The sequence below is a fragment of the Myripristis murdjan genome, chromosome 23, assembly GCF_902150065.1.
Source record: "Myripristis murdjan chromosome 23, fMyrMur1.1, whole genome shotgun sequence".
Taxonomy (NCBI): Eukaryota; Metazoa; Chordata; class Actinopteri; order Holocentriformes; family Holocentridae; genus Myripristis; species Myripristis murdjan.
The window spans coordinates 4203851-4216899 of record NC_044002.1 but is presented as its reverse complement, the minus strand read 5'-3'; the positions used below and the strand labels follow the sequence as shown (position 1 = coordinate 4216899).

Sequence of the window (13049 nt, the reverse complement as noted above, 5' to 3'; positions counted from 1 at the left end):
GCAATAGTTTCAAAAATATCAGTTTCCCCATAGTGAAAAGATTCTTATCAACTCTTTAAGCAGATGCATTATTTTCAACATGTTTTGCTGTTTCGGGAGATCAGACCTATTTGTCACTTTTCGACATAGAACAGAATGATGCAGTTTGATTTCATTTTTACTGTAGAACTGAGTATACTTTACCTATTCCATTATGACTCATATCCTGGGTTTCAATGACGTTTGAAGCAAAACTTAACCATGGTAGAGTGTTGGGTTGTATAGTTACCAGGCTGTTGCTATGCGTCCAATTTTGCTTTAAGTGCCTTGTAGTCAGAATGCAATTTCAGAAGAAAATTCTCAAGAAAGACTGAATACTTGGATTTTTTTTATATGATCAAACACAAAAATACAGACTATCAGCAGCTACAGCCCAATTACATCAGTGTAAGTACTGGCCTTAAAAAAAAAAAAAAAAAAAAAAAAACTATATCTGTTAACAAGTTGTCCACAGATTTTTTTTTCTTTTTTCCTGAAACTAAACACACAAAAGTTTGAAATGCTGTCAAGAGCTGGTAGGATTTCAAACTGTGAAATTGTTTGGTGGTGTGTGTGTGTGTGTGTGTGTGTGTGTGTGTGTGTGTGTGTGTGTGTGTGTGTGTGTGTGTGTGTGTGTGTGTGAGGAGGGGGGTTACTGTCCAGCAGTGAGTCAGACTCTGGTGACTGTGGCAGGAATAACAAGCCCAGATAAAGAACAATGTGGTCAGGGCCAGGAATGACAGCAGGGAGGATAAAGGGATTAAGACTTGATGGTGAAGCAAAATGATTCTGTTCATATGGAGGAGACAGACAGACAGACAGAGGAGGAACACTGAAGCCTAAATTACAGGAGCCAATCAAAAATAAGACAGGAAACAAATCCTGAATTTAGCTGACACAGTAAAGAAGTGCAAACACAAGCAAAATGAGAAATTTTTCCAGGATAAAACAAGTCACTTACAGAGAAAAGTGTGGCACTGTTAAGCAACGTGAAGATACTTCACAAAAACAGAAGCCCAGCTCAACACGAGACAGTCAAGTGTGGAAGTCAGGTACCTGTCTGCACCTACATACTGTGGTCAAGGACAGATGCCCCCCTACCGGCCCCCCCACACCACACACATACACACACACACACCTGCTACTGTTTCTACAGCAAACACAGCCTTCAGACACTTGCAGAGGCCCAAACAGAGATTACACACACTTCACTGCCAATGGACAAACACTGCAGGAAAGACACACACACAGTCCACAGTCCACATTTTTTACTTTTAATCATTAGAATGGAGGGAAAAGATCAAGATAAAAACCCCTGAAATTTAACCATATCAAAGGAGGGAAAAAACAAGAAAACATAAATAACATCAATGGAGCATGCAGGACCAATGTTCAGTCTAAACTGAACATTGGGTAATCTAACCATCTCCAACCAGCCTCGCTCCACTTATCCACAGAAATTCAGTCCCTCTACTTCCACTAATCAGTGGGTTGCACCAGCTGCTCCAGAGCACTTTGAGGCCAGATTCACCACTGAGCGCATTAAGGCCTTGTTCAGACTGCAGCCAAATCACATTTGTTTCTCAAATCAGATCTTTAAAACAGACTGTCCGCACTGTTATTGGAAAGTGATCAGATTGGATTTGTGTGTCCAGACATGGCCGACCTGTCCGCACTGGTTGCAGACAGGTTGGCATCAGGGTCGGTGTCAGTAACTACATATGCTGGTGGCGTGGCTTTCAAACGTGGAAGCAGGAGAAAATGTCCAGAAGCTTGCAGCCAAAGTGCCACAGACAGTTTATTTCAGTGACTGTTGTCCGCTGTGTAGTCCTCCATACCGCTCTGTTAGCAGCAGCATGGATTCTACTGAACTGCTCTGCTGCACTTCTCTCACTCAGGATTTGATGCGGTTGTGTGTCGTGTTGCAAGTGAGGCAAAAGACAATTTGAAATCCGATTTAAGCGTCCAGAGCATACGGACCAAGATGTAGTTGTAGAAATCCGATTGGAATCACATTTCAAACCACCTCCAAATGTCATTTGGATCCCACTTGCAATCCGACTCGATTTCTAAAATCAATCTGTATACAGTCTGTATATGACCAACAATGAATCTGGGCTGTCAGTCTGAACAAGGCCATAGATGCACTCTAATAGCTGACCTTTACCTGATTAAGACGGAACTCTCTACTGTGTTTTACCTGGGCGTCTGGCATTCAGCATTTAAAAAAGCAAGCAGTTAAATGAACAGCATCACCGCCTACTGCACACAGTTCCATACAAAAAAGGGATTACCTGTACAGCACAGTACTTATTTCCAAGAAGTCTGTAAACACAGAGGTTTCTTTCTCACAGAGACAGAACAGTGATCCTGACCTTTTCAAATAAAATTTTCTGTACACTGTAACACAACAGACAATACCAAACAAAGTGTAACTCACTTTCAATTTCTTAAAGATATCCAACCTCAATTTGGCCAAAATGTATCTTTTCTTCTTTGATAAATGTGATGTAAAACACTATTAAAACACTGCATTACGCTCAATGTGCTAAAGTACAGCTTAGGTGTTTTTGTGCACAAATTTGAGCAATAGGTGAGTCACAGCCTTCAGCCAGTCACTTCTGTGGCAGGTTACAATTATCTCCATTTTGCAATGTGTAGCCAGTGTAGACTGCCATTTATCTTATATTTTCACACGAGTCATTACACCAGAAAACAACCAATAGCTCATTTTCAGACCTGCACCTCTGCGCTGGATTTCGTTTGGACACTTGCATTCGACACAATGCAAAGCCAGCACAGCATCACCACAAGCCACAGCAGAGCAGCTTGCATTGATTTTATATGAAGCATTCGCTCTCCATAACGGATGACTGATGGCTGGAGCAGAGCTTGGGCGTTGGGGGGGTTTAGCAAATGAAATCAGATGCAGGGACTTTGTTGTACCTGAGTAAACTGACACCCCTGCTACTTCTAGATGAAAACCATTCACTTTCCAAACATTTTTTTTTCTAGAAACACAAAACAACCTTGCTTTCAAACAGACAACCTTGGAAATGTGAAATCAGGCTCTACGAGGGAGTTCTGAGCAGGTTTTCGTGGCCCTGATATCATGAAGCTCACTCAGCGTATTAAAGGACTACATCATTGTTGAATAGCAGTAAGTAAAATAAGATGTAATGTGCATCCATTCCTCCGTCTAGTGCACTTACACTCACCCCGCAATAAGCCCGAACAATGGACTAACAAGAGCTAGAATAGCAAGTAATTGAAAGCATTGTATGAAATTAAATGGAAATAGAAAATGCTGGGTAGAATCATTAGACTGAGGGCTTTTGTAACTGTCCTCCCCCGGTCTTTTTTGTCTTCGCTTCTCCCTTCCTTTCATGTTTTCTATTCTTTACCAAGCGAGCGGCGCTCTTCTATTCATTTAATGATTACTCTGTCTATTTGTAGAGCAACGCCTCGCATCTCCGACTGACTGACGTGGCCTTGAATTAACACAGAGAGAGAGAGAAAGAGAGAGCCACAGAGAGAAAGAGAGAGAGAGAGAGAGAGAGAAAGAGAGTAAGAACAATTTACACAGGCAGCTAAATGGCCCTGCACATTTCCCACTCTTCATACAGCAGCAAAATATCTATTATCACAAAATGGTGTGTAAGAGAGAGCGTGTTTGTGTGTGCGTGTGTGTGTGTGCGTGTGTGCATGTGTGCGTGTGTATACCAGCAGACATGGTGATGAAGTGAAGGGCATCTGTGGTAAAATAAATGAAGCTTGATGGTTTGGCAGACTGCAGACATTGAGCTCTTGGGAGTTTTGTAAAGCATGCTGCCTAACCAAACTGACATACAAATTGTTCCATAAAAAACCCACAATTTGATCTGACTTGATGTGATGCATTCTTGTGTTGCACTTTGCCCCCCCGGGTGTGTGATGTGCAGAAGAGCTGACAGGAACAATTTGCAAATTGTTTATGTCCTGCACAAGCGTGTATATGTATTTGACCATTTTCATTTCTATTGCGGAGAAAGTGGCTGAGAGAGAAAGGTGAGAAGTGTTCAGAATCATTTGGAGCTTTCCACTGACCTCGGAACAAGGATATATCCGGCTTCCTACATGGAAAAATGCAAAGGAAGGCCAATTATGTTGGAACAGCAAACTAGAATTACAGAGAAGATCTGAAAGCTGGCGGTCTGGATTTTTATATGAAAACACATTCAACTTCAATCTAGCATTCTCTGTAATCTCTCTTTTTTCCGATGATATAAATTTATAGCGGTGCATTCTTTTAATTTGATGGACCAACCTAGCATTAGCAATGAAGATGAGTATAGGTCACCTGGTTAACATTAGCGGCTAACGTTAGCTATCATCATTGACTCTCGTTAGTGAGTCATTTGCTGTCAGTGGACAGATCAGTGTTTTTCTATATTCTTGTGGGTGCCCATGTTGCAAGCAAACACGTTCAGCATCCGACAGTCAATAGAAAGCACCAAATGTTCAGAGTAAAAACAATAACATAAGAAATGGTGTTGGTCTTCTGCTCACTTTGCTTAGCTTAGCACAGCATGCAAGTTTAGAGCTAAATTTATTCATCCAAGATGTGGAGCGTTCACTCCTTCTGCTTGGTTCTTTCACACTGGCCATGTGACAAGAGTACCATTCAAACTCTACTGGCACCAAACAGGCACATCAACGCGCCTGATAATTTGTCATCTTCCTGGAGAACTGTGGTGCAGTTCATTAGCACTGACAATGAACCCCTCACCTCACTACAAGAAATGACCGCGAAACACAATGTTTCTGACAGCCAGCAGTTCCTCATGCTCGAAAAGCCGAACGCAACAAAACAAAGTCTGGACTGATGTTCATACTCGGGTAATTCCTCCTGTGTTCTGAACTGGTGTCAATACTTGAGAGGACAAATTGAAGCCAGCAGCACAGACAGGCCCATCATGCTCGGCTGAAGTTACAGGGACAGCCCTACTTGTTGCAGCTCTAATTGTTGCAGAGGCATTCAAGCCTGTTCACAGCTCAAACTAACACGCATCACACAGATGTTCATGTAAAGTGTAACACATACTGTGGATACACTGTAGGATTATGCACATATTCCACTTCTTACACGTGTGTGCCCTCTGGAAGCAAAGCATGATAAGCACAGCAGGGTCAACATTAAGAGAGACTGCACCAAACAGCCTGAAAGCGGTCAGTAATAGTCAGATAGTGAGAAAGGTTGGGATTGAAGAAGCCTGACTGCCTCTCTAACAACAACAACAGGATAATGAGCCCGACAAGTTAACAGCTGGCCAAATATAGCAGAGCAGCCTTTCCTTTATATAAACTGGCCTAAATCAGCTGCTCCCAACACAGTGGGCGAGACTAGACACAAGACACACAGGCTTTTTACGGGTTGGGCAGCCTTTTAAGGTGTTACATGGGTTGTGGCTGACCTAAAAAAAAAATAACACTCCAAAAACAATCCATCTTGTGCAGAGAAAATAGAAACAATCACAAGAAAGTACCTAAAAGTAAAATTTTCTGTTCTCTTCAACAGGTTGACACCAAGGCCCGCAATTACTTGCATTATAATAAATAAATAATAAATGAATGCACTGTAGCGGACGTTTAATGGACCTATGGACAGAATTCAGCGTAGCCCATCATTCACTGTAACATTCAACACATACAGTTATGTGCCACTCTGTGTTGACTTGTTCACAAGAGCCCAGTGTGTAGCCATGGTAATGCAGCAGCATTATGGTTAACACCTAGTGTCGAACCTCAATTCACACTACAGACTTTCACCTTGACCTTTTGGGGATATCTCCAGAAAATCTGAGAAAACTCGGCTCTGGAGCAGAGTTTAGCTAGGCTAGCCTTTGGCTGAGAGTGGGGATATCCTACTTTCTAAGCTGCAAATGTGAAAAAACAGTTCGCCCAAGGCTAAGTGTAGGCTGAAGGGGCTAATATATTTTCAATACTCCGTTTCCACAGTGAGAGACTGGGATCCTGGCTTGGTTACCTAGTTGAAAATAAATCACACACTCCTGCTAAACACGTACGAGGACTGAGAACCGGAGTGGTTTCCTTCCCTCTGCTTCATTCTGCCTCGCTGATGTTTTCAATATTTTTCAGATGAGCCAGCTGCAGCTCTGTGAACCTTGAGACGCAAGCTCAATTCAGCACAACACTAATTTCAGGATACACTGCAGGCAACTGAACAACCATGTCAGGGAAACACAGTAATACACATGCACACGCGTGCGTGCGCACGCACACACACACACACACACACACACACACACACATGTCAACAATGCAACGTAAACCTAAACCCAACAACAAAGCGCAAGCTATTATAGTCCTCACTGATCCACCCAAGAGGGCTATTTCCTGGTCTGATGTTTACTCAGGCTATGATTGGCCATTCATGTGTGCTTACTCAGGCTTCGTCAGCCAATCAAAGAAAGCTATGCTGGGGGATGGAATGTCACCTGGCTCTACCATTGGTCTAGGTGGGAGTCCAGGCAACAGATGGCTGTGTTTAGGGAAGGCAACCCACAGTGATAACACACACACCCACACACACAAACACATGCATATTGTTATACTTGAAAGGAAATTCCCTTCTTGTATCCATCCCCTTGTCACAATCCAAACTAACCTCAATCCTACAAGGTCTGATAAAATTTCCCAATCTTGGACAATTTTCTTCATCTTGAAAGCAAGAGCACACACACACACACACACACACAGACAGACATGCTGGGCATGAGGAAGCGGTCAACAAGAATAAGAAAGGGCTTACAATGTAGATCCACAACAGATTGAGAACAGTGACTAAAGAAGAAAACATGATGCCGAGCCAAAGAAAGAGACAAATTCTCTCTCTCTCAGTCATACATAAACACATGCACCCAGGCCTGAGGAAATACACAAACTACTGTAGGCCAGTGTGCATGATATGCATTGCAAGACTGAACAACACACACACACACACACACACACACACACACAGAGAATGATGCATGCATTCACACAAGCCCAAGTGCACGCATGAAACACACACAGGAAAACATACTAATGAAAACCAAACAAACAAAGTGACTGGAACACATGTACAGATCTGTGTGAATGCCTGTGCGGCTTTGCGCTCATGCTCTCTGCCATTGACCCCTGCACTGTGACCTTTGACCTGAGTCCGACCGCTCTCTTCCTGTGTTAAATCACTCCAGCATGCGGGGAAGACACTAAACTCTAAATGTTTATCCCCTCATGCTTTTCTCGCTTGCCGTCTCGTTATGTAACCTGATTTAATTTAGGATTTTGCTCGAAGGTTAAGAGATCTTGCTTTCAACAAGACAAACAGCCTTATTCTTGGTGTTCCAACATAAAAAAGCCTCAGCGTGGGCAACATCTTAGTAGCTTCAGTGAAGGTAAACACAGCCACATGGCTCTTATAGAAGCAGAAAAGGTGCATAGCCTTTAGGAACAGGCTGCTATGCTGGATTAACTTGTTGCCAAGGTAAACTAATCATACTACCACCAATCTCTAATACCCTGAGAATTTCAGAGACAGCAAGGAAAACCCAATTCCCGACTAACCGAGCCACTGAAATGTTATTGTCTCAAAGTTACTGGGCAGTGTAATGGCCAGCGCTCAATTTATCCACAGAAGACAAATTGTAGTGACATTTGGCGCTTGGCGGGTGGTAATTATGGACCCTGGCTAAATTATCGCAGCGTACTAAGTAAATACAGAGCAGAGGTGACATGCTACCAATTTCCATCAGTAAATTGATCTAAGCTATTATTTTCAAGAGGAAAAAAGTATGTGTGTTGTTGCAGGACAGGTATGGTTAAGTAATAAACGGCAGACAGCCATGTGATTCTGACAGTGGTTGTTAGGAAGCCACCCAGCCAGCATTCCAGGCCTCCATTCAGACTCATGGTTTAATTATATAGGCTACATGTATTAAATACAGTTGAGTCCAAAGACTTCTCACAAAACAGAATGTAGTTTTAGCTATATACAGTAAACAGTTCTTGCAGGCAGAAGCAATGTTATTGGTTGACACTGGTAAACCTCAGCTGGCAGAGGCAGAGGTTTTCTGGCTAAGTAACATCAGAGTGAACCCCAGGGAGGAAGACAAGAGGTCAGAGAGGAGGCAGCTCGCTTTATGAGGACTAGCGCTCTGGGTACTGTCCAGTCTTCACTTTGCTGACTAAAAGTATTCATCGACAGCACTTTTTATAGGACAAAACTGAATAAAATGAACCTTTATTGATAGAAACTCTATTTATTTTCTTCATCTTGTAAGTAAGAACACACACACACACACACACACACACACACATACACACACACAAAGACATGCCGGGCATGAGGAAGCGGTCACCAAGGATAAGAGGGCTTACAATGCAGATCCACAACAAACTGAGAACCGATGCTGTGCCAAAGGCATAGACAACTATAAACAAATTAAAAAGATGTGACAATGCCAGGAACAGACTAATGAAAACACAACAGCTCCTGACCTCAGTTAGGAAGAGAGCAGACGTATGGGTAAACTTCATTTCTGATATTAAGTACAGTATAAACACTAAGGCTACATTACAGGTGGGGGAAAATTGACACAGCAAAGTAGCGCAATATTTTGCGAGGCAATACTGTATCCATTCACGGATGCCAAGTATTGTTATTTTTTCAACGGGAAAAGGGAAAATACGAAGGCACTGTCTGCGTGTCTTCCTTTGTCTGGTGATCAGACTTTCTCTGGTACTCCAGCTGGGTGTCGCGCCCCTGGTACACCCATGACCATAGCACCCCATGACCCCCAGGCCAGAGACGCAACCCCCGACTGACCACCAGCCAGCCAGAATTTAAGGAGGAGTTGACAAAAAAAAAAAAATCAGCAGAATTAGATTAAAACTTAAGTTTACACTGACTGAATAAGGTTTCTCAACAAAAACTACACTAAAACTAAAAAAAACTAAGATACAACTAAAACTAAAATGCATTTTAGTCAAAAAACTAAGACCAAAAACCTCCAGATTGAAACTAGCCATACTAACCTGCTCTTTAGGTATGCTAGGTTTCTATCTTGCTGATCTTCCTGCAACACGAATGCCAATGCTATGAACAAATGAATAAAAAGTCACTACCACTGATTTTTTGTTTATATTTTTTGATAAGAGGTTATTCTTTGCCTTTCAAGGTTGCTAGTTAGCTAACCTGCACTAAAATCCTTCTGGGTGTGAAGGCATACCCTGAAGGCGTTCTTCGGGTGAATAAAAATAATAGCAATACATTTTTCACAGCTTGTTCAAAAGAACAGATTACTTTTTAAACTGCTATGTAATACAGTCTGTTCTTCTTTTTTCGGTTCAAGAGTGCTTAGGAACTCATTTTTCATTTAAAACAATTACAGAATAAGTTTCAATAATGAGCGCCAAGGCAACTTTTCATTTGTCATACAGACAAATGAAAAGTAGCTGTGCAGTTCACAGCTACTTTTGCATTTCAAAGTAACAAATTAGCATTACAGATATTTCAGTCTGATTTGGATTCTTTCCTAGAAATTCATTTTTCGGGGACATACATCACACCTCTCACTTCAAACAGAGAACACAGCTATACCAATCCTGTGTTTCTCTTAAATACATTCTCTGCATTCAAGTACTTCCACGCCTATTTTTATCTCAGAGAGTACATTCTCCACTTACACCCTCTTGTACCTGTCCTTCACTTATTCTATTGACTGCAATAAATGGCAACATAACCCTGCACGTTCAGTTCTGTGTGAGGTTCATGTCGGTGAATCCTTGAAATGGTTTGTGTGACCTGAGCTTCATGTTGCAGGTGAACAGCAGCGGTCTCAGGAGTACATTATCATGGTATTCTGGTTTTATGGATATATAGGTCAAGGTGCAGCAGAGGCTATTCTGATCCATTACCTGACACCAAGGGCAATTACCTTCACATACTCAACATCATCAGGCATGCAATGCATTGAAGAAACTTTTTTAACTAACATTTGTTTTAATAGGGGGTCCTCATGTGGCATAAATGGCCATGTTTTTTAATGACCCTTGATCACAGAATGTCACAAGTAGATCACGTTATCTAGATTTCCTATTAATTATCAAAGCTTAAAAAACATTCTCTATCTCACCCTCTCTCTATTTGCATTTCTTCCTTTGTGACTGGCATGCAAAGGGGAGTATATATTAGGGAAATCACTGGCTTTACCTAGAATCCCCACTTTAACACACAGTCCTGCATGCATACAGTCAAGGTGCATGTATTCAGAGTACGTGTCACCGTGTAAGTTAACACTGTAAGCGGTCAGTCAATATTTGGCCTACATTTTTTTAGCAGTGACTTGCTCAAGAGGATCAACCCACTTACTGGGGCTCCAGATGTTCTGCGCACTTATTACCCCCGATACAAGGCGTATCGCAAGAGCGTCACACGAAACCTCCATTCAAAAACATAGACATTTGATTTGCCTTCTTTATACGGAATGGTTCATACTCCATAAATCATATTTAAATGCCACTCACAAATCAATAGGGCCTACCCTTCGATTCGGCATGCATACAACACGTCAAGCAGCACTCGGTGCAATAAAGTTTCAACTCAAAAAGTGGGTCGCCTCCGATTTTGACCTTCTCTCACTAAAATGTACCGCGTAGGAAAGTGGCGAGCTGCGTAAGAAGCTCGAAAAAGTTGATTTTTTTCATGTAATATTCCGCTGCTTGGTGGTTGCCTTGTATGCCGAATTTTTCACCGACTCCTAGCCATTCGTGTAATGTCCTACCAGATGTTGTGTGATATGCACCGTTTGCCGACCAGCGCAGCATCATTAAACCGTGAGATTTTTAACGATGTTTGGTGTCACGTTCTCTCCAAACGAGAACGCGACTCATCCAACTGTAACTCACGAGCCTTGCTTACAGATCTTAAAAGATTTGCCTCTAAGCCTTTCCTGTTTTTAAGACGCCTTGGGAAAGTGGCCGTGAGGGGCCACAGAAATGGGGCGTTTGTGCCGCAAACTCAACACAAAAAAACATGAACTTTATATCCATGACAGATGCTGTGAAAAGTAACAAATTAACATGCGTATGCTGTAAGTCACCGCTGCTGCTTACCTCTGGATTCGCCGCTGAGATCCCTCTCACTGTACAGCCGTGGTTTCTCTCTTCACGATATTTCCCACAAACGTGAATAAAAAGTCAAAGTTGCCAAATTCACATCCTTACGTGAGGAAACTGGGCAAAAAACAAAACATTCTTGACGCGAGGCAGCACGGAGACGAGAAGAACCGCCGCTGACTCCGCTGCGCAGCGACTGCAGTCTCTGTGGAAGTTTAGTTTCACAATATTCCCACGGCAAACAAGTAGGCAAGCTGCTTTCTTCGGCTTTCCACGCCCAGGAACCCGGTTACGTGCCCGGGTTCAGGTGTAATTCACGAGGAAAGCGACACACGCGCTCAGTTTGTGTGACAGCGGCGTGCGTTTTCTACTTCCAGCATGAGCAAGCAGCGGACACATCCACTGCTGTCCTAGGCAAGCGGCTCCACTGTAAACGGCGCGATACGCAGGAAACTGGAGTGATTCTGTATGGGGAGTTTTATTATTCCCCCTCCTCACCCTCCCAATACCAAACCCCCATTCTCTGTAGGCTCAAACAAGCTGTGTCAAGTCAGCCAGATTTAGCCACAACCAGACAGGAAGTTATAAGATTCTGCCTTCAAAATGAAAGCGTGGGTGGATGGCTGGATGGGTTAGAAATTGGATTGAATTTCCATTGAAACTACCTCTCAAAAACTCAGAGAATCACAGAACATGCCACGCTCTAGAGAGTATTAGAGAGTTGTGTTCAGTTTCTGTTGGGTGGATGGGTTGATAAAGTAGGGGTGAATGTTCACAGGAAAACAAAGTCCTGTCACAACTGTGGTTGCTGAATTGAGACTTGGAAATTTCTCTAAGTCATCAGGGAAATGTATGAACTGGGTCACTTTTATAGGAATATGGTAGGATGTATTTCACAATTTGATTTATGCCCATGTTGCTTTAGATGGCGCTCTGCCCAACTGTAGTGAGAACAGTTAACAAATGATCAACAATACAGGGGAAAATAGCATGTGCAAGTCATGGAAGCACTTGGACTTAGTTATGGAAAGTGATGAAAAAAATATTCTGTAGAATTTAACAGTGTTTATTTATAATCACATAAGCATATACAAGATGCTATATACATAGGACTACCAAAAATATACAAAAAATTCTCAGAAAACCCACCTACTAGGCTATGATGATGATGATGATGATGATGATGATGATGATGATGATGATAACAATAATAAGAAATAGGAATCGATAAATAGATTAAACTAGCTGTCTTATAACATATATTTGAGACTGATTTTTCCCTCTGAAATTTTGGCAACCCACACAGACTAAATAATATTGTCGGCAAAAACTACAGTTGCATAGTTTATTTATTTTCAATTTAGTACAGATCCCACCTGAAAACATTTTTTTTTACCTCTGTAAAATATAAACTATAAATTGTATTCCCTCAAACTGAGCAACACGCGAATCAAACAAGGCTTTATTTTGAAGGACGAAACCGGAAGTCTTGTTGTTCGTTGCAGTGGTCTTGACAGTGGTGGTTTACCAGTCCTATGGGTTTACATTGAAGTGAGGGAAAGGAGGGCAAACTACCCCCTCAAAAACCCAGAGAATGACAGAACATGCCAGGCTCTTCTCCTTCTGTTAGAGAGCCCTGACAAATAACGTGCATATTCCTGGAAAAAAAAAAAAAAAATCAAAATCAACCAATGACAGCTCATAATACAAACCCTGTACTAATTATTGGCCATGCTGGTAGGCTATGTCAAACAGATGTTTTGTGTACTGTAACTAAATCCATGTTTTGTTTTGTTTTTTTATTAATTACTGTATTAAGTTGTGTGTTTCTTACTTGTTTGCTTACTCATTTACATCTGTCAAATGGAAGC

At 41.9% G+C, this 13049-nt stretch overlaps 1 protein-coding gene across 2 annotated transcripts in view; it reads right to left on the bottom strand.

Annotated features, from left to right (window-relative positions):
• The window catches only part of LOC115355050 (plexin-B2-like), a 182799-nt gene extending 171118 nt beyond the window's left edge, over positions 1 to 11681 (bottom strand). For both annotated transcript variants that reach the window (XM_030045683.1, XM_030045684.1), the window contains exon 1: positions 11176 to 11681. The gene's annotated coding sequence lies outside the window, so the exon portion shown is untranslated. The remainder of the gene's footprint in view (positions 1 to 11175) is intronic.
• Positions 11682 to 13049: the final 1368 nt, after the last annotated feature.